At 44.2% G+C, this 24,584-nt stretch overlaps 1 long non-coding RNA gene across 1 annotated transcript in view; it reads left to right on the forward strand.

Moving 5' to 3' along the window:
• Nucleotides 1-14,336, forward strand: part of LOC142784019 (uncharacterized) — a 204,983-nt gene extending 190,647 nt beyond the window's left edge. Inside the window, exon 5 of the long non-coding RNA XR_012888562.1 lies at nucleotides 14,230-14,336. This is a non-coding gene — a long non-coding RNA (uncharacterized LOC142784019). The remainder of the gene's footprint in view (nucleotides 1-14,229) is intronic.
• The last annotated feature ends 10,248 nt before the right edge of the window (nucleotides 14,337-24,584 follow it).

A 24,584-nucleotide genomic window follows, 5' to 3' on the forward strand; every position in this document is an offset into this window, starting at 1 on the left:
CTCCACAACTTGAGACTTCGCAACTAGAAACTCAGCAACTAGAAACTCAACAACTAGATACTCCACAACTAGAAACTCCACAACTAGAGACTCTACAACCAGAAACTTCGCAACTAGAAAATCCGCAACTAGAAACTCGACAACTAGAAATTCCACAACTAGAGACTCCACAACTAGAGACTCCGCAACTAAAACTTAACAACTCGAAACTCCACAACTAGAAACTCCACAACTAGAAACTACGCAACTAGAAACCCGAAAACTCGAAACTCCACAACGAGAAACCCCACAACTAGAAACTCCACAACTAGAAACTCTGAAACTAGAAACTCCGCAACTAGAAACTCCACAGCTAGAAAGTTGGCAACTAGAAACTCCACAGCTAGAAACTCAACAACTAGAAACTCCACAACTACAGACCCCACAACTAGAGACTCCACAACTAGAAACTCCACTACTAGAAACTCCGCAACTAGAAACCCGACAAGTAGAAACTCCACAACTAGAAACCACGCTACTAGAAACTCCAAAACTAGAAACTCCTAAGCTAGAAAGTCCGCAACCAGAAACTCTGCAACTAGAAACTCCGGAACTAGAAACTCCACAGCTGGAAACTCCACAACTAGCAACTCCACAACTAGAAACTCCACAACTAGAGACTCCGCAACTAGAAATTTCACAGCTAGAAACTCCGCAACTAGAAACTCCACAACTAGAAACTCCACAACTAGATACTCTGCGACTAGAAACTCCGCAACTAGAACCTCCACAGCTAGAAAGTCCGCAACTAGAAACTCTGCAACTAGAAACTCCGCAACTAGAAACTCCACAGTTGGAAACTCCACAACTAGCAACTCCACAACTAGGGACTGCACAACTAGAGACTCCGCAACTAGAAATTTCACAGCTAGAAACTCCGCAACTAGAAACTCCATAACTAGAGACTCCGCAACTAAAAACTCCACAATTTGAAACTCTGCAACTAGAAACTCCACAACTATAAACTCAAGTAGAAACTACCCAACTAGAAACTACACAACTAGAAACTCCGCAAGTAGAAACTCCGCAACTAGAAACTCCACAAATAGAAACTCCACAACCAGAAACTCCGCAACTAGAAACTCCGCAACTAGAAACTCCACAACTAGAAATTCCACAACTAGAGACTCCACAACTAAAAACTCCACAACTAGAAACTCCACAATTAGAAACTCCACAACTAGATACTCTGCAACTAGAAATTCCGCAAGTAGAAACTCCACAGCTAGAAAGTCCGCAACTAGAAACTCTGCAATTAGAAACTCCGCCACTAGAAACTCCACAGCTAGAAACACCACCACTAGCAACTCCCCAACTAGAAACTCCACAGCTAGAGACTGCACAACTAGAGACTCCGCAACTAGAAATTTCACAGCTAGAAACTCCGCAACTAGAAACTCCACAACTAGAAACTCCACAACTACAGACTCCATGACTACAGACTCCACAACTAGAAACTCCACAAATAAAAACTCCACAACCAGAAACTCCGCAACTAGAAACTCCGCAACTAGAAACTCCACAACTAGAAATTCCACAACTAGAGACTCCAAAACTAGAAACTCCACAACTAGAAACTCTGCAACTAGAAACTCCGCAACTAGAAACTCCGCAGCTAGAAAGTCCGCAACTAGAAACTCTGCAACTAGAAACTCCGCAACTAGAAACTCCACAGCTGGAAACTCCACAACTAGAAACTCCACAACTAGAGACTGCGCAACTAGAGACTCCGCAACTAGAAATTTCACAGCTAGAAACTCCGCAACTAGAAACTCCACAACTTAAAACTCTGCAACTAGAAACTCTGCAACTAGAAACTCCACAACTATAAACTCAAGTAGAAACTCCACAACTAGAAACTACTTAACTAGAAACTCCGCAAGTAGAAACTCCGCAACTAGAAAATCCACAACTAGAAACTCCACAACTAGAAACTCCACAACTAGAGACTGCACAACTAGAGACTTCGCATTTAGAAACTCCTCAGATAGAAACTACACAACTAGAAACTCCACGACTAGAGAGTCCATAAGTAGAAACTCCACAGCTAGAATTTCAACAACAAGAAACCCAACAACTAGAAACTCCACAACTAGGAACTCCACAACTAGAAAATCTACAACTAGAAACTCGAAAACTAAAAACTCCAACTAGAAACTCCACAACTAGAAACTCCACAACTAGAAACTCCACAACTAGAAACTCCACAACTAGAAACTCCACATCTAGAAACTCCATAACTTGAGACTTCGCAACTAGAGTCTCCACAACTATAATCTCCACAACTAGAGACTCCACAACAAGAAACTCCACAACTAGAAACTCCACAACTACGAACCTCACAACGAGAAACTCCACAACTAGAAACTCCACAACTAGAAACTCCGCATCTAGAAACTCCAAAGCTAGAAACTCCACAACTTGAGACTTCGCAACTAGAAACTCAGCAACTAGAAACTCAACAACTAGATACTCCACAACTAGAAACTCCACAACTAGAGACTCTACAACCAGAAACTTCGCAACTAGAAAATCCGCAACTAGAAACTCGACAACTAGAAATTCCACAACTAGAGACTCCACAACTAGAGACTCCGCAACTAAAACTTAACAACTCGAAACTCCACAACTAGAAACTCCACAACTAGAAACTACGCAACTAGAAACCCGAAAACTAGAAACTCCACAACGAGAAACACCACAACTAGAAACTCCACAACTAGAAACTCTGAAACTAGAAACTCCGCAACTAGAAACTCCACAGCTAGAAAGTTGGCAACTAGAAACTCCACAGCTAGAAACTCAACAACTAGAAACTCCACAACTACAGACCCCACAACTAGAGACTCCACAACTAGAAACTCCACTACTAGAAACTCCGCAACTAGAAACCCGACAAGTAGAAACTCCACAACTAGAAACCACGCTACTAGAAACTCCAAAACTAGAAACTCCTAAGCTAGAAAGTCCGCAACCAGAAACTCTGCAACTAGAAACTCCGGAACTAGAAACTCCACAGCTGGAAACTCCACAACTAGCAACTCCACAACTAGAAACTCCACAACTAGAGACTCCGCAACTAGAAATTTCACAGCTAGAAACTCCGCAACTAGAAACTCCACAACTAGAGGCTCCGCAACTAGAAACTCCACAACTTGAAACTCTGCAACTCGAAACTCTGCGACTAGAAACTCCACAGCTATAAACTCAAGTAGAAACTACCCAACTACAAACTACACAACTAGAAACTCCGCAAGTAGAAACTCCGCAACTAGAAACTCCACAACTAGAAATTCCACAACTAGAGACTCCACAACTAGAGACTCCATAACTAGGAACTCCACAACTAGAAACTCCACAACTACAGACTCCACAACTACAGACTCCACAACTAAAAACTCCACAACTAGAAACTCCACAACTAGAAACTCCACAACTAGAAACTCCGCAACTAGAAACCACGCTACTAAAAACTCCACAACTAGAAACTCCACAACTAGATACTCTGCGACTAGAAACTCCGCAACTAGAACCTCCACAGCTAGAAAGTCCGCAACTAGAAACTCTGCAACTAGAAACTCCGCAACTAGAAACTCCACAGTTGGAAACTCCACAACTAGCAACTCCACAACTAGGGACTGCACAACTAGAGACTCCGCAACTAGAAATTTCACAGCTAGAAACTCCGCAACTAGAAACTCCATAACTAGAAACTCCGCAACTAAAAACTCCACAATTTGAAACTCTGCAACTAGAATCTCCACAACTATAAACTCAAGTAGAAACTACCCAACTAGAAACTACACAACTAGAAACTCCGCAAGTAGAAACTCCGCAACTAGAAACTCCACAAATAGAAACTCCACAACCAGAAACTCCGCAACTAGGAACTCCGCAACTAGAAACTCCACAACTAGAAATTCCACAACTAGAGACTCCACAACTAAAAACTCCACAACTAGAAACTCCACAATTAGAAACTCCACAACTAGATACTCTGCAACTAGAAATTCCGCAAGTAGAAACTCCACAGCTAGAAAGTCCGCAACTAGAAACTCTGCAATTAGAAACTCCGCCACTAGAAACTCCACAGCTAGAAACACCACCACTAGCAACTCCCCAACTAGAAACTCCACAGCTAGAGACTGCACAACTAGAGACTCCGCAACTAGAAATTTCACAGCTAGAAACTCCGCAACTAGAAACTCCACAACTAGAAACTCCACAACTACAGACTCCATGACTACAGACTCCACAACTAGAAACTCCACAAATAAAAACTCCACAACCAGAAACTCCGCAACTAGAAACTCCGCAACTAGAAACTCCACAACTAGAAATTCCACAACTAGAGACTCCAAAACTAGAAACTCCACAACTAGAAACTCTGCAACTAGAAACTCCGCAACTAGAAACTCCGCAGCTAGAAAGTCCGCAACTAGAAACTCTGCAACTAGAAACTCCGCAACTAGAAACTCCACAGCTGGAAACTCCACAACTAGAAACTCCACAACTAGAGACTGCGCAACTAGAGACTCCGCAACTAGAAATTTCACAGCTAGAAACTCCGCAACTAGAAACTCCACAACTTAAAACTCTGCAACTAGAAACTCTGCAACTAGAAACTCCACAACTATAAACTCAAGTAGAAACTCCACAACTAGAAACTACTTAACTAGAAACTCCGCAAGTAGAAACTCCGCAACTAGAAAATCCACAACTAGAAACTCCGCAACTAGAAACTCCACAACTAGAGACTGCACAACTAGAGACTTCGCATTTAGAAACTCCTCAGATAGAAACTACACAACTAGAAACTCCACGACTAGAGAGTCCATAAGTAGAAACTCCACAGCTAGAATTTCAACAACAAGAAACCCAACAACTAGAAACTCCACAACTAGGAACTCCACAACTAGAAAATCTACAACTAGAAACTCGAAAACTAAAAACTCCAACTAGAAACTCCACAACTAGAAACTCCACAACTAGAAACTCCACATCTAGAAGCTCCATAACTTGAGACTTCGCAACTAGAGTCTCCACAACTATAATCTCCACAACTAGAGACTCCACAACAAGAAACTCCACAACTAGAAACTCCACAACTACGAACCTCACAACGAGAAACTCCACAACTAGAAACTCCACAACTAGAAACTCCGCATCTAGAAACTCCAAAGCTAGAAACTCCACAACTTGAGACTTCGCAACTAGAAACTCAGCAACTAGAAACTCAACAACTAGATACTCCACAACTAGAAACTCCACAACTAGAGACTCTACAACCAGAAACTTCACAACTAGAAAATCCGCAACTAGAAACTCGACAACTAGAAATTCCACAACTAGAGACTCCACAACTAGAGACTCCGCAACTAAAAACTTAACAACTCGAAACTCCACAACTAGAAACTCCACAACTAGAAACTACGCAACTAGAAACCCGAAAACTAGAAACTCCACAACTAGAAACCCCACAACTAGAAACTCCACAACTAGAAACTCTGAAACTAGAAACTCCGCAACTAGAAACTCCACAGCTAGAAAGTTCGCAACTAGAAACTCCACAGCTAGAAACTCCACAACTAGAAACTCCACAACTACAGACCCCACAACTAGAGACTCCACAACTAGAAACTCCACTACTAGAAACTCCGCAACTAGAAACCCGACAAGTAGAAACTCCACAACTAGAAACCACGCTACTAGAAACTCCAAAACTAGAAACTCCTAAGCTAGAAAGTCCGCAACCAGAAACTCTGCAACTAGAAACTCCGGAACTAGAAACTCCACAGCTGGAAACTCCACAACTAGCAACTCCACAACTAGAAACTCCACAACTAGAGACTCCGCAACTAGAAATTTCACAGCTAGAAACTCCGCAACTAGAAACTCCACAACTAGAGACTCCGCAACTAGAAACTCCACAACTTGAAACTCTGCAACTCGAAACTCTGCGACTAGAAACTCCACAGCTATAAACTCAAGTAGAAACTACCCAACTACAAACTACACAACTAGAAACTCCGCAAGTAGAAACTCCGCAACTAGAAACTCCACAACTAGAAATTCCACAACTAGAGACTCCACAACTAGAGACTCCATAACTAGGAACTCCACAACTAGAAACTCCACAACTACAGACTCCACAACTACAGACTCCACAACTAAAAACTCCACAACTAGAAACTCCACAACTAGAAACTCCACAACTAGAAACTCCGCAACTAGAAACCACGCTACTAAAAACTCCACAACTAGAAACTCCACAACTAGATACTCTGCGACTAGAAACTCCGCAACTAGAACCTCCACAGCTAGAAAGTCCGCAACTAGAAACTCTGCAACTAGAAACTTCGCAACTAGAAACTCCACAGTTGGAAACTCCACAACTAGCAACTCCACAACTAGGGACTGCACAACTAGAGACTCCGCAACTAGAAATTTCACAGCTAGAAACTCCGCAACTAGAAACTCCATAACTAGAGACTCCGCAACTAAAAACTCCACAATTTGAAACTCTGCAACTAGAAACTCCACAACTATAAACTCAAGTAGAAACTACCCAACTAGAAACTACACAACTAGAAACTCCGCAAGTAGAAACTCCGCAACTAGAAACTCCACAAATAGAAACTCCACAACCAGAAACTCCGCAACTAGAAACTCCGCAACTAGAAACTCCACAACTAGAAATTCCACAACTAGAGACTCCACAACTAAAAACTCCACAACTAGAAACTCCACAATTAGAAACTCCACAACTAGATACTCTGCAACTAGAAATTCCGCAAGTAGAAACTCCACAGCTAGAAAGTCCGCAACTAGAAACTCTGCAATTAGAAACTCCGCCACTAGAAACTCCACAGCTAGAAACACCACCACTAGCAACTCCCCAACTAGAAACTCCACAGCTAGAGACTGCACAACTAGAGACTCCGCAACTAGAAATTTCACAGCTAGAAACTCCGCAACTAGAAACTCCACAACTAGAAACTCCACAACTACAGACTCCATGACTACAGACTCCACAACTAGAAACTCCACAACCAGAAACTCCGCAACTAGAAACTCCGCAACTAGAAACTCCACAACTAGAAATTCCACAACTAGAGACTCCAAAACTAGAAACTCCACAACTAGAAACTCTGCAACTAGAAACTCCGCAACTAGAAACTCCGCAGCTAGAAAGTCCGCAACTAGAAACTCTGCAACTAGAAACTCCGCAACTAGAAACTCCACAGCTGGAAACTCCACAACTAGAAACTCCACAACTAGAGACTGCGCAACTAGAGACTCCGCAACTAGAAATTTCACAGCTAGAAACTCCGCAACTAGAAACTCCACAACTTAAAACTCTGCAACTAGAAACTCTGCAACTAGAAACTCCACAACTATAAACTCAAGTAGAAACTCCACAACTAGAAACTACTTAACTAGAAACTCCGCAAGTAGAAACTCCGCAACTAGAAAATCCACAACTAGAAACTCCACAACTAGAAACTCCACAACTAGAGACTGCACAACTAGAGACTTCGCATTTAGAAACTCCTCAGATAGAAACTACACAACTAGAAACTCCACGACTAGAGAGTCCATAAGTAGAAACTCCACAGCTAGAATTTCAACAACAAGAAACCCAACAACTAGAAACTCCACAACTAGGAACTCCACAACTAGAAAATCTACAACTAGAAACTCGAAAACTAAAAACTCCAACTAGAAACTCCACAACTAGAAACTCCACAACTAGAAACTCCACATCTAGAAGCTCCGAAGCTCCATAACTTGAGACTTCGCAACTAGAGTCTCCACAACTATAATCTCCACAACTAGAGACTCCACAACAAGAAACTCCACAACTAGAAACTCCACAACTACGAACCTCACAACGAGAAACTCCACAACTAGAAACTCCACAACTAGAAACTCCGCATCTAGAAACTCCAAAGCTAGAAACTCCACAACTTGAGACTTCGCAACTAGAAACTCAGCAACTAGAAACTCAACAACTAGATACTCCACAACTAGAAACTCCACAACTAGAGACTCTACAACCAGAAACTTCACAACTAGAAAATCCGCAACTAGAAACTCGACAACTAGAAATTCCACAACTAGAGACTCCACAACTAGAGACTCCGCAACTAAAAACTTAACAACTCGAAACTCCACAACTAGAAACTCCACAACTAGAAACTACGCAACTAGAAACCCGAAAACTAGAAACTCCACAACTAGAAACCCCACAACTAGAAACTCCACAACTAGAAACTCTGAAACTAGAAACTCCGCAACTAGAAACTCCACAGCTAGAAAGTTCGCAACTAGAAACTCCACAGCTAGAAACTCCACAACTAGAAACTCCACAACTACAGACCCCACAACTAGAGACTCCACAACTAGAAACTCCACAACTAGAGACTCCACAACTAGAGACTTCGCATTTAGAAACTCCTCAGATAGAAACTACACAACTAGAAACTCCACGACTAGAGAGTCCATAAGTAGAAACTCCACAGCTAGAATTTCGGGTTTCTAGTTGCGGAGTTTCTAGTTGTGGAGTTTCTGGTTGTGGAGTTTATAGTTGTGGAGTTTTTAGTTGTGGAGTCTCTAGTTGTGGAGTCTCTAGTTGTGGAATTTCTAGTTGTGAAGTTTCTAGTTGCGGAGTTTCTAGTTGCGGAGTTTCTGTTAGTGGAGTTTCTAGTTGTGGAGTTTCTAGTTGTGGAGTCTGTAGTTGTGGAGTCTGTAGTTGTGGAGTTTCAAGTTGCGGAGTTTCTAGTTGCGGAGTTTCTAGTTGCGGAGTTTCTAGTTGCGGAGTTTCTAGTTGCGGAGTTTCTAGTTGTGGAAAGTCTAGTTGTGGAATTTGTAGTTGTGGAGTTTCTCTTTGTGTAGTTTTTATCTGAGGCGTTTCTAAATGCGAAGTCTCTAGTTGTGCAGTCTAGTTCTGCAATGCCGAATCAAAGTTCGGCAATGCCGAATCACATCGGACACCGAGTTGAGGTGCTCTTTTCCGATGAGAAAATTATATACATCTTCGGCTATGCCTATCAGCGATTGCCCTACTTTGTCGTCTTCTGACATCTGATCATTGACCACCTTGCAGAGCTTCAGCACATCCTCTATATACGTGGTACATGTCTCACCTGCAAGGTGCGCGCGTTGAGAGAATATCTGCTCTGCCCGCTTCCTTTTGACGCTCGAGTCGCCGAAACACGCTTTCAGCTCTGCAACAAAAACGTCGCACGTCGTCAGTGTGTCCTCGTGGTTTTCGTACCAGACGAGCGCAGTATTCGTAAGGCAAAAGACCGCGTTGCTGAGCTGAGCGGCGGCATCCCAGCCGTTGGGGTTGCTGACTCGCTTGTACTGGACGAGCCACGCGTCGACATTCTCTCCCGATTTTCCTCCGAAGGTTGGCGGGGCTCGGTAGTTGGGCACGGAACCCACTGGAGTTTGCCTTGAAGCGTTAGATGGCTGATCTTGGGCCATTATGATCGGCGCAGGCGGAAGTCCGGCAAGGCGGCGGCTGCGGCGTAGTCCAGGTAGTGAAGCTCCCGTCTTTGAGCTTGTCTTACCCAGCACGCTTCCACCAATCTGTTACGCACAAGGAGGACCAGGACGTATACGGCTGAAGGGAGCCGTTTATTTTGGTCGCGAAGAGAAGCGCCGGACCGGCCAACAGGTCGAAGAACGCAGTGTCGTCCTTTTCTTTCTTCCTCCAGCTTCGGGCAGCCAGCCTGTTCGCCCTTCTTCGTTTTCTTCCCAGGCATGCGTAACAATATGGTTTTTGCTTATCTCAAGTTTCCTCTTCACTGCTTTGACGCTTCCTCCGTTGTTTAGAGCGTGTTCGATTCTCTCCATGTTACACAGTTGAATCTAGATATAATGAAATGGATATATTCCCGGAAAAAAGAGACTTCGTTATAGGCAGGTTCTTTACAAAATTCGGAAAACTAAAACGCAAATTAAACTAAAGGGCAACTGAAGGCAGAGCTAACCCAAAACTTACTTTACAGTAAAAAAACGGCATAATTATGGCGTTATCAATTATACGGACACTCTAGGAGGGTTTTGTCGTTGCCGCGATGTTCCTTAACAAGTCGACATTGATAACATGACCCCGCGCATCGCAACTCCCCAGACAACATTCGCCATCTTATGCTTGTTTTCAAAAAATACAAACGTCCTCGTCCACTTGGCAGCATTCTGAAAATGTTTCCAGAACATCGTTTGTGGGAATATCTTTAGAATGTTCTCATGTGGACGTTTTTAGGACAGAACCCCGCTTGGCTGTTAAGAATGGAAATTACAGGGTTAGTGCAATCATGGCCTCCCGACATGGCGGGCATGCGGCGAGTCTCTCGGGCCATCCCAATCGCACAGAGAGAGCGTGTTTCCAGAGGTGGGCATGGCCCACCCTTTCCTCCACACCGCGGCGCTTCTATATGTGATCACAAAGGCTGCCACGCTGTTGGCGAAGCTTGTATGGGGTGACCAAAAGATGATTGTACGCTTTTATATAACTTCGCTCTTATTTGGGAATGTCGAGCCAAGGTTCACGAGAGGCGAAGTCAATGCTTGGGCGTATATATTCTCAAAGTGACTTTTTCCAGCGAAAGCTGTTATGAGATCACAACTCGGGTCACGCGCAGTTGTCTGCCGCCGCCATCGCTGGTGTTCATAACCACGTCGCGTGAAGTTAGAAAAAAACCAACACTAATGACACAGTGCGGCTCGAACACGGGTCCACTCGGCGCCAGCCCAGTATTCTACCACTAAGCTACGCCGGTGCTTTTTTTCTTTAATGAATGACACTATCACCAGTAAGTACACAGAACATACTTCATCAGAAGTCAGGCAAACACACACAAGCGTCAAGAACGGGAAGCCACTCCGGAACGGGGTCAAAAGTCTCGACAACACTGCGCACTTAAGCAGCTGCTTCTCGGAAGACAGATCTCGTCGACCGTGGCGGTTCGGCGTGTCTATCGATCATGCGACTTTTCTATAATGAATAAAGTCCCAACAACATAAACAAGTCGTAAGGAGTACTATCAGTCAGACTCTTTTTGAACGGAAGGAACCTAATACCATGGGCTGTAATTGGAAGTTATTTTCTTAACGTTCTTTTTAGAATGTCCAAAAATAAAAAGCATAACGACAATGAGTAAAACAATGCTCTATAGTCTCAGGTTGGTTGCAGAGTCTACCTTTCACAATACGCCGGTGCTTGTGACTTGTTTACAATACGCCGGTGCTTGTGACTTGTTAGCAAACTTGCCTCAGGCAGGCTTGATTTTGAGAAAGCTATCACGTTAATACGAATTATAAAGCGTTTTGAAACAGCGAAAGAACAATCAGTCGCCGCGCAATGCAAATAGCGCAATGAGTGGGCCGTCCAATACTCCAACTCATCACAAAATCTTGTTCTTGTTCCCCAACTAACTGTGGCACATACCCACTTCAGCCACAATTCATCATCGTGAGCCACTGCATGAACAATTGGCACGAAATTCCTTGCAAGTGTTTACTGAATACCACGCTTCTTAGACGAGTGACGAAAAATAGCATAGCGAATGCCGGCGTAATCTCTCCCCAAAAATCATTATTAATGCACTAGTGGGTATCAAGCAAGTCTGCTTGCAGTAGTTAACCAATGAGTGTTTTGAAAAGGCTCTGAAAGGCCACTCTTCTAGCTTTACTGCGACTGTGCTGTGCTTTCCGCGCAGGCCTGGCGTTTTTTGCTGTATATTTGCACCGCCAATATACACTCAAACCTCGTTACATCGAAGTTGAAAGGGAGCCGCAAATATTTTGTTATGTACATTATTTCGTTATATCGATTATAACAGTTTGTGGCGATGTATGCTCAGGTTGGCGCACACCTACAAGCATACAAAGAAGAAAACCGCTTCACGGCCCGATGTACTTGCAGACCGGTGGAAGTGATTGACGACCCCTTGAAACAGAGAGAGGGGGATACGTAGGTAAAGTAACAAAACAGGAGGGTGATACCGGTGGTTTTGGTTGCTACCAAAAGCACCAAACAAACGTGCCCCTTCATTTCGGACAGTTCATAAATACATGGCACAGTCACAATTAAACAAAATTGCGTAGGTAAAACTGTAAAATGTAAAAAAAAGTGGCTGAGAATTTCGCGGATCTTAGAAATGACTTCGCGGACCCTAGAGACCGCGGACCTTCATTTGAAAACCACTGGACTATTTGATAGACTAATTTTGTTCATTATATCCATTTACCAGTTAATTTTGCTTCATTACAATGAGGTTTAAAAAGCATGGTTCTCAATGAATCTTTCAAGGAGAATTTCATTTACATTGTTATATCTATTATTTCGTTATATCCTATTGCATTATAATGAGATTTGAGTGTAGGAATATAGAGTGAAGCAAATATCTAGCACATGAGGATCCCTTGCAGAGGCATCGCAATTATAAGTGTTCCTAAAATTGCGATGACTCTGCAAGAGATCCCCATGTGCTACAAATTTATCATACTTCGAAGGTTGCAGGCTGTATACTATGAATGGCACTGGAGAAGAAAAAAAAATAACAGCCCGATCAACAAGCTAGCGAAGTCAGAAAAGGGCCGCGTTCTACGCTCACAGATTACACTAAACAAAGGGGCTGCTTTTTCTTTCTTTTCACAAGACAAGCGCTGCTTTTCATTGTAATGCCATTTAAAGAATCCTCCGGTCGGGCCGGAGAAGCAGAATACAAGGAGTAGGGTGTAGGCGGTTGCCTTGAGTCAAGACTATGTCTAGACTGAGCAACACTGGTTTTGCGATGACCATGGGCTCGTTACAAGCACGCTTTGATAATTCATGGTCAACCATTCGCACCGTGAATTTTACGGTGTTCAATGGATATATTGGACAAAGTAAGAACGAATATCGAAATGCTTTGCTTGTTCAAGAAGTACACAACCCACATTCAGAGTTTGATGTATCTGGTATAAAACATTGCAGTGTTACATAGCAGTGACAAATTGCACTTTTTTTTCTTTAATAGTCTACCTCGGCAATATTTAGTTTTCATCAGAAAGACGCCGTTATGCTACACGTTCGAATCTTTGATTTGGATGCACAGTTGACAGTACTGATATTGCTACTGTGCTATCAAAACATAATCAAAGTTCATGTGACAAAAGAAAGGATGATTACAACTCAGGCATTTTCACTGTTAAAACGTGGGGAGTGAATGTAGGTCGGCTAATAAAAGCTTTCTACAATATTCCAGCAAAATTACTTCCCACGTAGCTTACTTCAATGACATGATGAGGGCACTTGGTTACCTAGAGAATAACTGCGCTTTGGTTAACCACCTCATAAATATCCGTACGCGATATACCACTAAAGTTATGAGACAGAACAAGAGAGCAATACGAATCAATGACGACAATTAGCCCAGTTTTTCCATATACAAGTCTCCAGAGAGAAGAAATGCTAAAATGACTCTATATTTCTCGAATTGAGATTTTACGATCGAGCGAAATGGACCGTAATGAAAACTAATAGTGCCACAGACGAATTTATATCTCCTTATGCATCAGAAAAATGCCGCAGTTACCATGTTTTTCTACGTAAATGGGACCAAAACAAATGCAGTAAGAAAAAAAATACTTTCCTTCAGTTCAGCCAGAAGATTCTGGCAGTGATACTTGCTCATATACAAAAAAAAAAACGCACACTGGAATCACATGCGCTCTGCTGTCTGCTACGGTGTCCACCGAAAAATACTTTCCTTCAGTTAAGCCATTGATTTTGGCGATGATACTTGCTTATACGCAAACACACACACACACACACACACATACACACACACACACACACGTGCACACACACACACACAAACACACACACACACACACGTGCACACACACACGTGCACACACACACAAACAAACACACACACACACACACACACACACACACACACACACACACACACACACACACACACACACACACACACACACACACACACACACACACACACACACTGGAATCTTGTGCGCTCTGCTGTCTGCTGCGGTGTCCACTGAAAAAAACTTTCCTTCAGTTCAGCCACACGATTCTCGCGCCGATTCTTGTTTGTACGCGAAAAAAAACAAAGAAGAAAAAACATGTGCACGCTGGAATCCGATGTGCTTTGCTCTCTGCCGCAGTGTCTGCCGCCGCCAGAATTCGCGCCCTCTCAAGGTAGCCGGGCATGCGAGTCGATACTCGTTCATTTTGCTGGGGAGCGCAGCGATTGGGACAGCCGGACAGAAACACACCGTGCGCCCGCCAACTCGGAGGCCATGGTGCAATGAACACCATTTGACTGCAGGTTTATTGTAAAAAATACATCTAGCGATAATATAAAAGCCTGATGACTGGCACGCACTTTTTACCTTATTTTGAATGAACACATATGACTTTGGTACGCAATTTTGTATCCACAAAATGCACGTGCTATGCGTAGAAGAAAGTCCGCACTCATGGTCGATAGACCACATATCAGTGCGGACTAATTATCAGTATATGATGGGTTGCTTGGCCACTCGTTTAAATGTGCACTATCTTTTTGTTCTTTTTTACACGAAATACACGAGTTTTAATATATATATATATATATATATATATATATATATATATATATATATATATATATATATACCAAAAACAAAAGTGATGCTTGGTCCGGGAAAGATTATTCGTATAGGAAAGAAGACGCACATACGAAGTTATTTTATTAACGTTTCGGCCGTGGGTCCGGCCTTCATCAGAATACATTTTATGGCACGAGTGCTGTTTATATACATGTGCATATCAGTAAGATACAAATGTGAAAACCGGCATGAAAGGCGATATATTGGCATATATATATATATATATATATATATATATATATATATATATGCAAGTCACACAATATGAAGGGCACCTAATCTACGAGTAAAAAGATATTGCTACCATGCGCGAGCACGTTGTTTACAAATAAAAGATGAAACGCATAAAAGATAAAGATAAAGCACATAACATGAAGAGTGGTCCGACCGGTAAAAGCAAGAGAAAAAAAAAGAAAAAAAAAACTATAAAATACTAATAAAAATGACAAAGACATTACAAAGCTACTACGTAATCAACGGATACAGCCAATGTAGTGCGACTTGCTGAGCAAGGTTGAAAAAAGATGGACAGGGTGATACAGGTTACGCAGATAGGCAACTAAGTTTTCCTACGTTTTCGTTCAGACCAGATGCGACGGCGTTGAACTTATAGATGAGGAATGATTCACGGGCTTCTCTATCATAACTTGTGCGGAAACCAGATTCTAGTAATGCGACCTGTAGGTTTTCAAAAGAGTGGCCAGGGAGGTGCACGTGTCTTGAAATGGGCAAGTGGGGCAAGGTGGTAGCATGAGATTTATGGTTGTTAAAACGCAGTCTAAAAGGCCCTTCTGTTTGACCAATGTACTGTATTTCACATAGCGCACATTCTATCATGTATATCACGTTCTTAGAATTGCAGTCAAGATTGCCTTTAATTTTTAAGGAAAAGTTGGAACCAGTGCTGGTGACCTGTTGGCATGTGCGCATGTAGGGGCATACTTTGCATCGCGGTTTTTGGCAAGGATGGCACCCGATCGTGTCAGGAGGAAGACGACAAAGCTGTTGCTGCTTGGCTAAGTAGCTCTGTCTGCTGTTATCGTTTATTTTTGTTTATATTACGGCTCAGCACTGCTCAAGACGTCGGACGACTCGAAAAGGTACCTGCCGTATCGGCGACCGACGGGTGCTGCGCCGCCCGCCGCGTCGAAAGGTGCTAGAAGAAACGAGACAAGCATCAGGGAGAGCGCCGCCATGACCTCCCAAGGTGTGACACAAGGTCAGAAGCACCAGCTGGTCTGCGCAAGCATACCTGACTGCAAGCGACAACACAGCGCTGAATCAGAGGACGAATCAACTGTCGTCGGGGACCACAACGGGGCGAACCTCACAGATCAAGACATGGACGAGGGTGGTTTCCGCCTTGTACGACATCGCAAAGACAGGACGGTGGGCATTCCTGTCTTAATCGCTCCAACATCCGAAGGAGCTAACTTGAGGCAAGTGAATCCTATTCACCTATACTCGGAAATTGAAACGATTCTCGGTGGAGCCCCAGTTAAGAGCCGTTTCACAGCACAGGGAGCCCTGCTTTTGGATATAGAGACAGAACATCAAGCTAATATGCTTCTAGAGACCAACACTATCTGCGGCCTTGCCATATCTGCCCGTGTACCACACAGCTACATGAAAAATACCTGCATTATAAAAGGGGTCCCAAGATGGTACTCGGACGAAGAGCTGTTAACCTACTTGAGACCTCAGGGAGTATACCACGCAAGAAGGATCATACGACGAGTCCAAACCTCATCCACCGAATGGGAATCAAGGCGCACTGACTCTGTAGTTCTCACATTCGCTCCCAATTCGGAACGTCCAGAGAAAATCAACCTTGGCTTCACCAGACACGAGCTGGTAGACTACGTGGAGACGCCACCACGCTGTTTTAAATGTCAGCGTTTTGGACATGTTGCCAAGCACTGTCGTGGGGAACAAAGGTGTAAGCGCTGTGGGGGGCCTCATGACTTTAAGACGTGTACAAGTAAAGAAAAACTTGTGTGTGCAAACTGTGGCGGCGACCACCCAGCTAGCTACGGCCGATGTCCAGCACGAACAGCTGCGCAGCGAAAAAATAAGACGTTTGTCCTCGGCCCGAAGACTGTGAACGAACCATCGCTCACAAAGAAGACTTCCGGCGCGCCACAACTTGGCGTTTCGGATAACGAGTGCGCAGGAAATTTTCCACGCCTAAATCCGACAAGAGCTGGTACTGAGTCAACGCAAGTGCTCAACGCTGGTGAGAAATGTATCACGAAAGAGTCCGCCAAGCGCACCTACGCTGATGCACTGAGCCCATCTCAAGTACCATCTGGAAGCCAACAGCAAGAAAACCTCGAGCACGTTATTCGCGCTCTGTTCACAGCACTGCGTTCACACGTCGCTAAGATGCCTGCGAGTTCAACGAAGGATATGTTGGGAGCAGTCCTGGCTTTAGAGTCAGTGTTACTTTGCTCTGCTTCCTCAAACACACAGTAGAATAATGGCGCTGTCTCGCCCACCTGGTCTATTTCGTCCTTCAAAAGTGCCCTTAATAATGCAATGGAACTGCGCCGGTCTTCTAAAACGCCTGTGCGAACTCAACCTTTTCCTGCGCGACATTCCAATACCGATTCTAGCCCTCTCCGAAGCCGGTCTACCGAATGCAAGGACGCTCCCAGGGTACATCCGACACGGCAACCCGAGCATAACGTCGTTTGCAAATGGAAGCGCAATGATATACATAAGGCGGGAAATACCTCACGTCACCCTACCAGTGCAAGACCTCTGTTCCAACTCACTGGAAGTCGCTGCTGTGCAAGTGTGTCTGGGAAACCGAAAACTGAGTGTGGTATCGGTGTACATAAGCCCACGAAAAAAGGTCTCTATGGAGACTTTCCTAAAGGACCTCTGCACTCGATGTCCCGCTCCTCGAATAATCTGTGGTGATTTTAACGCGCACCATCCACTCTGGGGAGATAAGAGTGTAGATTTTCGAGGCAGGGAACTTCTAGCAGCTGCAGATGCTGCCGACTTATGTGTGGCGAACGATGGTAAACCTACATTTTTTAGGCCACCTGATTCATGGAGTGCAATAGACCTTGTACTTCACTCCACGGACCTTCTGGTATCATCGACCACGGCCCCAGACAAGATGGGCAGCGACCATTTCCCCATCTTCACCAATATCCTGGGATTTCGAACTGCTGGTCGGCAATTCTGCAATGTAACACGTTGGGACACCTACAGAGAAGTGTTGGACAAATCCACTGGTGAGCTGTTCGCAGATATGTTGCAAAGCAAGCGATCAGCAACTTCATTGCTGAAACTGCCTGACCATTTTCCTGCTCCAGACTTGAAATTGAAGAACCTCTGCGCAGCACGTAGACGAGCGGAGCGGAAAATAATGAGAACAAAAGGAAATCCGTCTGCGAAAACCGAATATAACAGGATAAACGCTGCAATTCGTCGCCATACAAAAAAATTAAGACGAAATCAATGGGCCGCTTTCTGTGAGAGTTTATCAACGTTTATGCCCTTGACAAAGATATGGGCAGTAATAAATAGTCTTTCTGGGAAGATCCGAACAAACAGGCCATTCGAAGCACTCGCTTTGAAACAAGGGATAGATTTGCAAACCCTTGCAGAGGATTTCGCAGACGTGTACATACCTGGTAGACCAGCAGGAGCGGCGATTCCTCTGTCACCTCAGTTTTTCCACACGATGGATACGCCATTCACCTTCCGAGAGCTGGATATGGCACTTAGCAAATTAAGAAGACGCTGTGCCGTGGGTCCCGATTTGATCAGCAATCAAATGCTGACAAATCTACCATATGAGCGAAAAAGGGCTCTTTTGGACATATTTAATCATGTCTGGAGCACGGGAGAGATCCCACTTGTTTGGAAGACAGCATGGGTGGTGCCAGTCCTAAAGTCCGGAAAGGATCCTGCGAGCCTCGCGTCATATCGACCGGTATCTCTAACATCATGCGTATCTAAGTTGATGGAAAGATTAATATGTACAAGATTAACTTGGTACCTTGAACAAGGAAGACGATGGCCACCGTGTATGACCGGATTTCGCCCACGACTGAGTGCCCAGGACAGTGTTTTGGACCTATTAAGCCACATCGAACACCACCGCGTCAGCGGACTCTCGACACTCGCCGTCTTCATGGACGTTGCCAAGGCATATGATTGTGTGCTTCAGGCAGGCATCGTGAACGGGCTCCAAGCCATGGGTGTGTCGGGAAATGCTCTTCGGTTTGTACATGAATTTCTCAGAGACCGCTGTGTCCGTGTTAAGCTTGGAAATGTAACGAGCGAAGAGAGACGCGTTTCCCTCGGCGTCCCACAAGGAAGTGTTCTATCTCCCTTGCTTTTTAACGCTGCCATGGCCAGGCTTCCCGACACTCTGCACTCAGCTCTGAAAGCAGTTAAAATATCCATCTACGCCGATGACATCTGCATTTGGATCTCAGGGTACCAGCACAAACGTTTGGCCCGGATAGCACAGAGCGCTATTTCAATCATTGAGCGTCACTTGTTGACACTTGGCCTATCTTTATCAGCGGAAAAGTCGGCCTTCATGCTCTTCCCGGGAGTGCGACGGAAGTCAACACGTCTGTCGCTGAATATTCGAGGCCACTCAATTCGTTGTGCAACAAGTGTTCGCTTCCTGGGCATTACCATCGACAACAAGCTATTATGGCGACGTGCGGTTGATGGTATAGTAACTGCATCAGTGCAAAGGATCAACGCTCTTCGTCGCATGGCAGGGGTCCGTTGGGGCAACAATCCTATGTCCATGCTTAAATTGAATGATGCGCTTATAACAAGCCGCATTCTTTATCAGCTGCCCCTGATATCACCATCACCAAGCCAGTTCGAACGCCTAGAGGCAGTGCACAGAAAGGGTCTTCGCTTGGCGATGGGAGTCCCTCAGGCGGCTTCAAACACGAAGGTCACCAATGAAGCCGAGTCTCTTCCGCTCCGCCTTTTGGCGTCTCAGGCCTTATTGACGCAGCTGTCAAGACTGGGCGAGTCCTTCGCAGGCACGGCGCTTCTCCGGCGGCTAAGAGCAAGAACTGGCTCACATTTCAACGCGGCACTAAACACATTTCAATATTTAGGCTTGAAACTGCCTAAACGGCGCCCTATGGACCCGCCATGGTCTTTTGTGGATGTTGCGTGCAACTTCAGCGTACCCAATCTACCAGCGAAGCGCACCATTCCAGCCGCGGAAGCAAAATTTCTTGCGCTGGACCACTTGAGCACCATGTACCGTTGCCACCTACAAGTGTACACCGACGGATCAGTGTGCGCACAGACTGATAGCTGCGCAGCGGCTTTCTGCATACCCAGCCTGGGCGTGTCATGGTCGGGTCGCCTGGATCGCGTGGTTTCGTCCACAACGGTAGAAAGCGCTGCAATTACGGCGGCTTTGCGAAAACTGCGATCCTTTTCTGCACGAGATGTTGTAGTGCTGACGGACTCCAAATCGGCGCTACAAAGACTGCATCGTGGCCTACCTCAAGAAAAGTTCACCAGGCAATCTCTGGCACTAATCAAACACCTAAATGGCAGGAGTTTTAATATGAAGTTCCAGTGGATCCCATCCCACGTTGGCATTGAGGGCAATGAAAAGGCTGATGCCCTTGCATGCGAAGCACGTACATCGTTTCCAAAAGTAAGAACTCCCAAGACTTACCAGAACAACAAAGATGTGATACGCAATCATTTCAAGGCGATCTACAGGTTTCCACACCAAGCATGTGTAATTCATGGACTTTCTCGTGAAGAAGCGACGCTGTTGTACCGCATTAGAACCGGCTCCGCATACACCCCGGCCTGGTCATTCAAGACTGGGAGATACGCTTCCCCGTTCTGTGCCTTCTGTGGTGACATCGGGGATATTGAACATTTCATTTGGCTTTGCCCACAGTTTGATGCGCAAAGAGCAGCGATGATCCGCACCTTGCGAAAAGGCTGTCATAGGCACCGGACAGTTGATGACATCATCTTTCCTGAAGGACCCGCGGCAACTAGGAGGAACGTGCAACGAACTTTGTTGGTCTTCCTGCGAGACACTGGGCTGTCTGACACGTGGTGACATTTTCCAAATTAAGGAGATGCTCAGGCGGAACAATTGCCGGCCATGCAGGCCAGGCTAACCCCGCCTGCTGCAACACCACCACCACCACCACCACCACCGTGTCAGGACTGTCTGCTTTCGATGATGATGAGAGTATGTCTCGAATAGTTTTAGCTTTGCGATACACTGCTTTAGGTGGTTCGGTGAAAATGTTTCTTAAGCGTTCACTTTGCATTAGAATATTGTGGTGCTTTCTCAGCACATTCGAAACACGCGGAACTGACGCAGAATGGGTAAGGACTAAGTTTGTCTGCGGTGAGGGAGTCGAGTTTTTAGCAGCGCACAATAGCGTTCTACGATTATGCATGTCGGCACGTTTTATTGCGTCAAAAATTAATTGCGGCGGATATTTTTGTTGGACTAGAGCATCCTTTAGTGTTCTGCAATTTTTTTGAAACTCTGATTGCTCTGAGCAGATTCTTTTAAAGCGTAAGGCCTGACTGTAAGGGATGCTAGTTTTGCAATGTTTCACGTGGCTACTGTCAAAGTGCAAATACTGTTGCCGGTCTGTAGGCTTCCTGTATAGAGCAGTGGATAGCTTATCATTTACAATCGAAATGCTTACATCAAGAAAACTAAGAGTTGATGTGGAATAGGTATGAGAAAATGATATTGATGGATGGGCATCATTAAAGTCAGATATGAAGGAAAGCAACTCCTGTTCACCATGCGGCCAAATAAGGAAAATGTCATCAATGTAACGTTTATAATAAAAAGGTTTCAGCGCGCGGGTTTGCAAAAATTCACTTTCAAGCTGGCCCATGAATATATTGGCGTAGTTGGGTCCAATACGCGTACCCATTGACGTACCGCTAACTTGGACATAGTGTTGCCCTTCAAATTGAAAGTTATTTAGCTCTAAAATGAGCCTGAGCAATACTACTAATGTGTTGCTGTCGATAAATTTACCGGGTTATGCTGCTTCATAGGACCTGGCGACTGCCGCTATTCCATCTACATGCGGAATGTTGGTGTATAAAGACGCTATGTCTAGCGTGACCAAAAAGGAACCTTGAGGAACAATCAGATCAATTATACCAGAAACAAAGTCGGTAGTGTTCCTTATGTAAGATGGAAGCGATGCTGGGATACTACTGATCAGAGAATCGACATAGCTGGACAATTTTTCTGTGACAGTACCTATACCTGAAATAATGGGACGGCCGGGGTTGTTTATCTTGTGTATTTTAGGCAAAAGGTAAAAACGACCAGGAACAGGACTTAGGGGAATAAGAGAATGAATCGCATTGTCAGGCACCTTTTTGTTTTCCCGAAGCTCTAGCAAAGTGCTCTGGACAAGAGATTTAAATTGTTCAGTAGGGTCGTGATCCAGACGCTTGTAAAAACTCGTGTCTGCGAGCTGTCTTTGGGCCTCTGCTTCGTAATCAGGCTTGTTCATTACGACAACAGCCCCACCTTTGTCCGCAGGCTTGATGACGATGTCATTGCGACAGGACAAGGCATTTAATGCTTTCATTTCACTGGTGGTTAGGTTACGTCGAAACGGCGTTTGCTTTCGATACGACTGTAGTACGTCTCGTTGTACAGCTTTGATATACATATCTAAGCATCTGTCTCGTTGTGAGGGAGGTACCCAACGTTTTCCATAAGGTAATGCGCTGGTGGAACCATTTGTATTTTGCCGGTCATGAAAAAACTCGCGCAAGCGTAAGTTGCGGGCAAAATTATCCAAGTCTTTCAGTAATTGAAATTAACTGTGTCCGCCTGTGGCAGGACAGAAATTAAGACCGCGGCACAGAACACTGCGCTCCTCAGCAGTTAGTACAATGTCCGAAATAGTAAATATTTCGGACATTGTACTAACTGCTGACGAAGGCCGGACCCCGGCCGAAACGTAGGAGCAATAAAAGTTTTCGCACGTTTGTCCGCTCAAGCCAATTTCTATTCATCACTGGATTCACCGAAGACACTCGCTGGATATATATATATATATATATATATATATATATATATATATATATATATATATATATATATATATATATATTCCTGATATATATGTATTCCTGATGAAGGCCGGACTCTAGGCCGAAACGTCGAAATAAACCACGTTGTGACCGCTCACCGAGGATCTACTAGACTATATATATATATATATATATATATATATATATATATATATATATATATATATATATATATATATATATATATATATATATATATATATATATATATATATATATATATATATATATATATATATATACGATGAGTGATTGCGGCAGACGCAAAAAACCAGCCGAGACTGTCCATATATACGTAAAAAAAGCATGGCTGAACGTCGTCAGGGGTCACACAATGTGTGTGCAAACTATGCAAGAGTGCACAGCGTCGAAAGTAAAGAGCAAACAACGCAGACACAAACACTAATACCGCAGAAAACTGTTCGGTAAAGCGCCCTCTATATGCATAGCCGTCTGGCCCGTGGGGTGTAGGCCGGCCTACCCGCCTCACACAGACACAGCCCACGTGCCCCCCATTGCCACTTCGCGCTTCGTCGGCACGGTGCAGCGGAGGAAGATGCATCTTCGTACCAAAATTGCAAAATGTGGAGCAAAATTCATAGATTGTCCACGGGAAAAACTGGTTCCATCAAGGTTGCCTCCCTTTGTTACTTTGTTACATGGAGGTCCCAAATGCGTGGGATTTTATGGAGCAATGGTGGGGAGTAGAAAAACTTCGTTACATCGAGGAATTCATTTTATGGAGGTTCATTATAAGCAAGTTTAACTGTACCTTCTTACATTGGATACCTTATGCTTAAATTAATCAACTTTGAAAGCTCTGCCAGTTCTATTTTGTCTGTTGTAGTTGAGGCTTTCATGCTTTGACGCTTCTTAATTAGGTTCTTCGTCTCTTGGGTCAGCTTTCCACTGTCCTGTCTAACTAAATTTCCGCAGCCAACCCAGTAATGATACTCATCAGATTATCACTTATATTGCTTCAACGCTAAGGTTGGTTTCTTCGACCATAGCCGAATATCTGTTCTGAGCGAGACTCTGAATTCCTGTTCTTTCCCACTCAGTGCTAGCTCATTGATTCGCTTCCTGCGTATCCATTTCTCTTGTTCCTTCTTCAAGTCTAGGCGAAGTGGAGACCATACCATTCTATGGACACTGAATCGTAACTTGCAAAGCACTTCATCATCCTGCAGTATGCCTGGGTGTGCACTCAGTATGAAGACTATTTTGTTTCTACTTTCGACATTAGAGCTCCTCCATGTCCACTTGCTGTTCCCTCGTTTTCAATAGAGGGTATTCAAGAGCCATAAATTATTACGTTCTGCAAATCCTACTAATAACTACACTCTGGCATTTCTAGTACCGATGCCATAATCTCCTACTGCCTGGTCTCTAGCCTTTATCTTCCCCACTATGGCATTGAAGTGCGCGTGAGCCTCTACTACCTCCATTTTGTATCTCTTATTCTTCTATGTTACCAGCAAATAATTAGCATCTACAGAATTGGCATCCACAGAAATAGGCTATATTTTTGTGGATGCTTACTGCAAAATGAACTCATTTGATGAAAATTCAAAACATTCAGAAAGTCTGTTTTTCACAAGTTAAGGTAGGTACAGTCGAACCCATTTGTAACGATCTCGAAAATGCGATGACAAATGGTCGCTATATCAGTAGTTGGTTGTATATGGAGCCACCCATAAAAACATACACACAGTGGGAAACCGTCCCTGTGTATTTTAATCAAAAAG

The sequence above is a fragment of the Rhipicephalus microplus genome, unplaced genomic scaffold (genome assembly GCF_043290135.1).
Source record: "Rhipicephalus microplus isolate Deutch F79 unplaced genomic scaffold, USDA_Rmic scaffold_13, whole genome shotgun sequence".
In the NCBI taxonomy this organism is placed as follows: domain Eukaryota; kingdom Metazoa; phylum Arthropoda; class Arachnida; order Ixodida; family Ixodidae; genus Rhipicephalus; species Rhipicephalus microplus.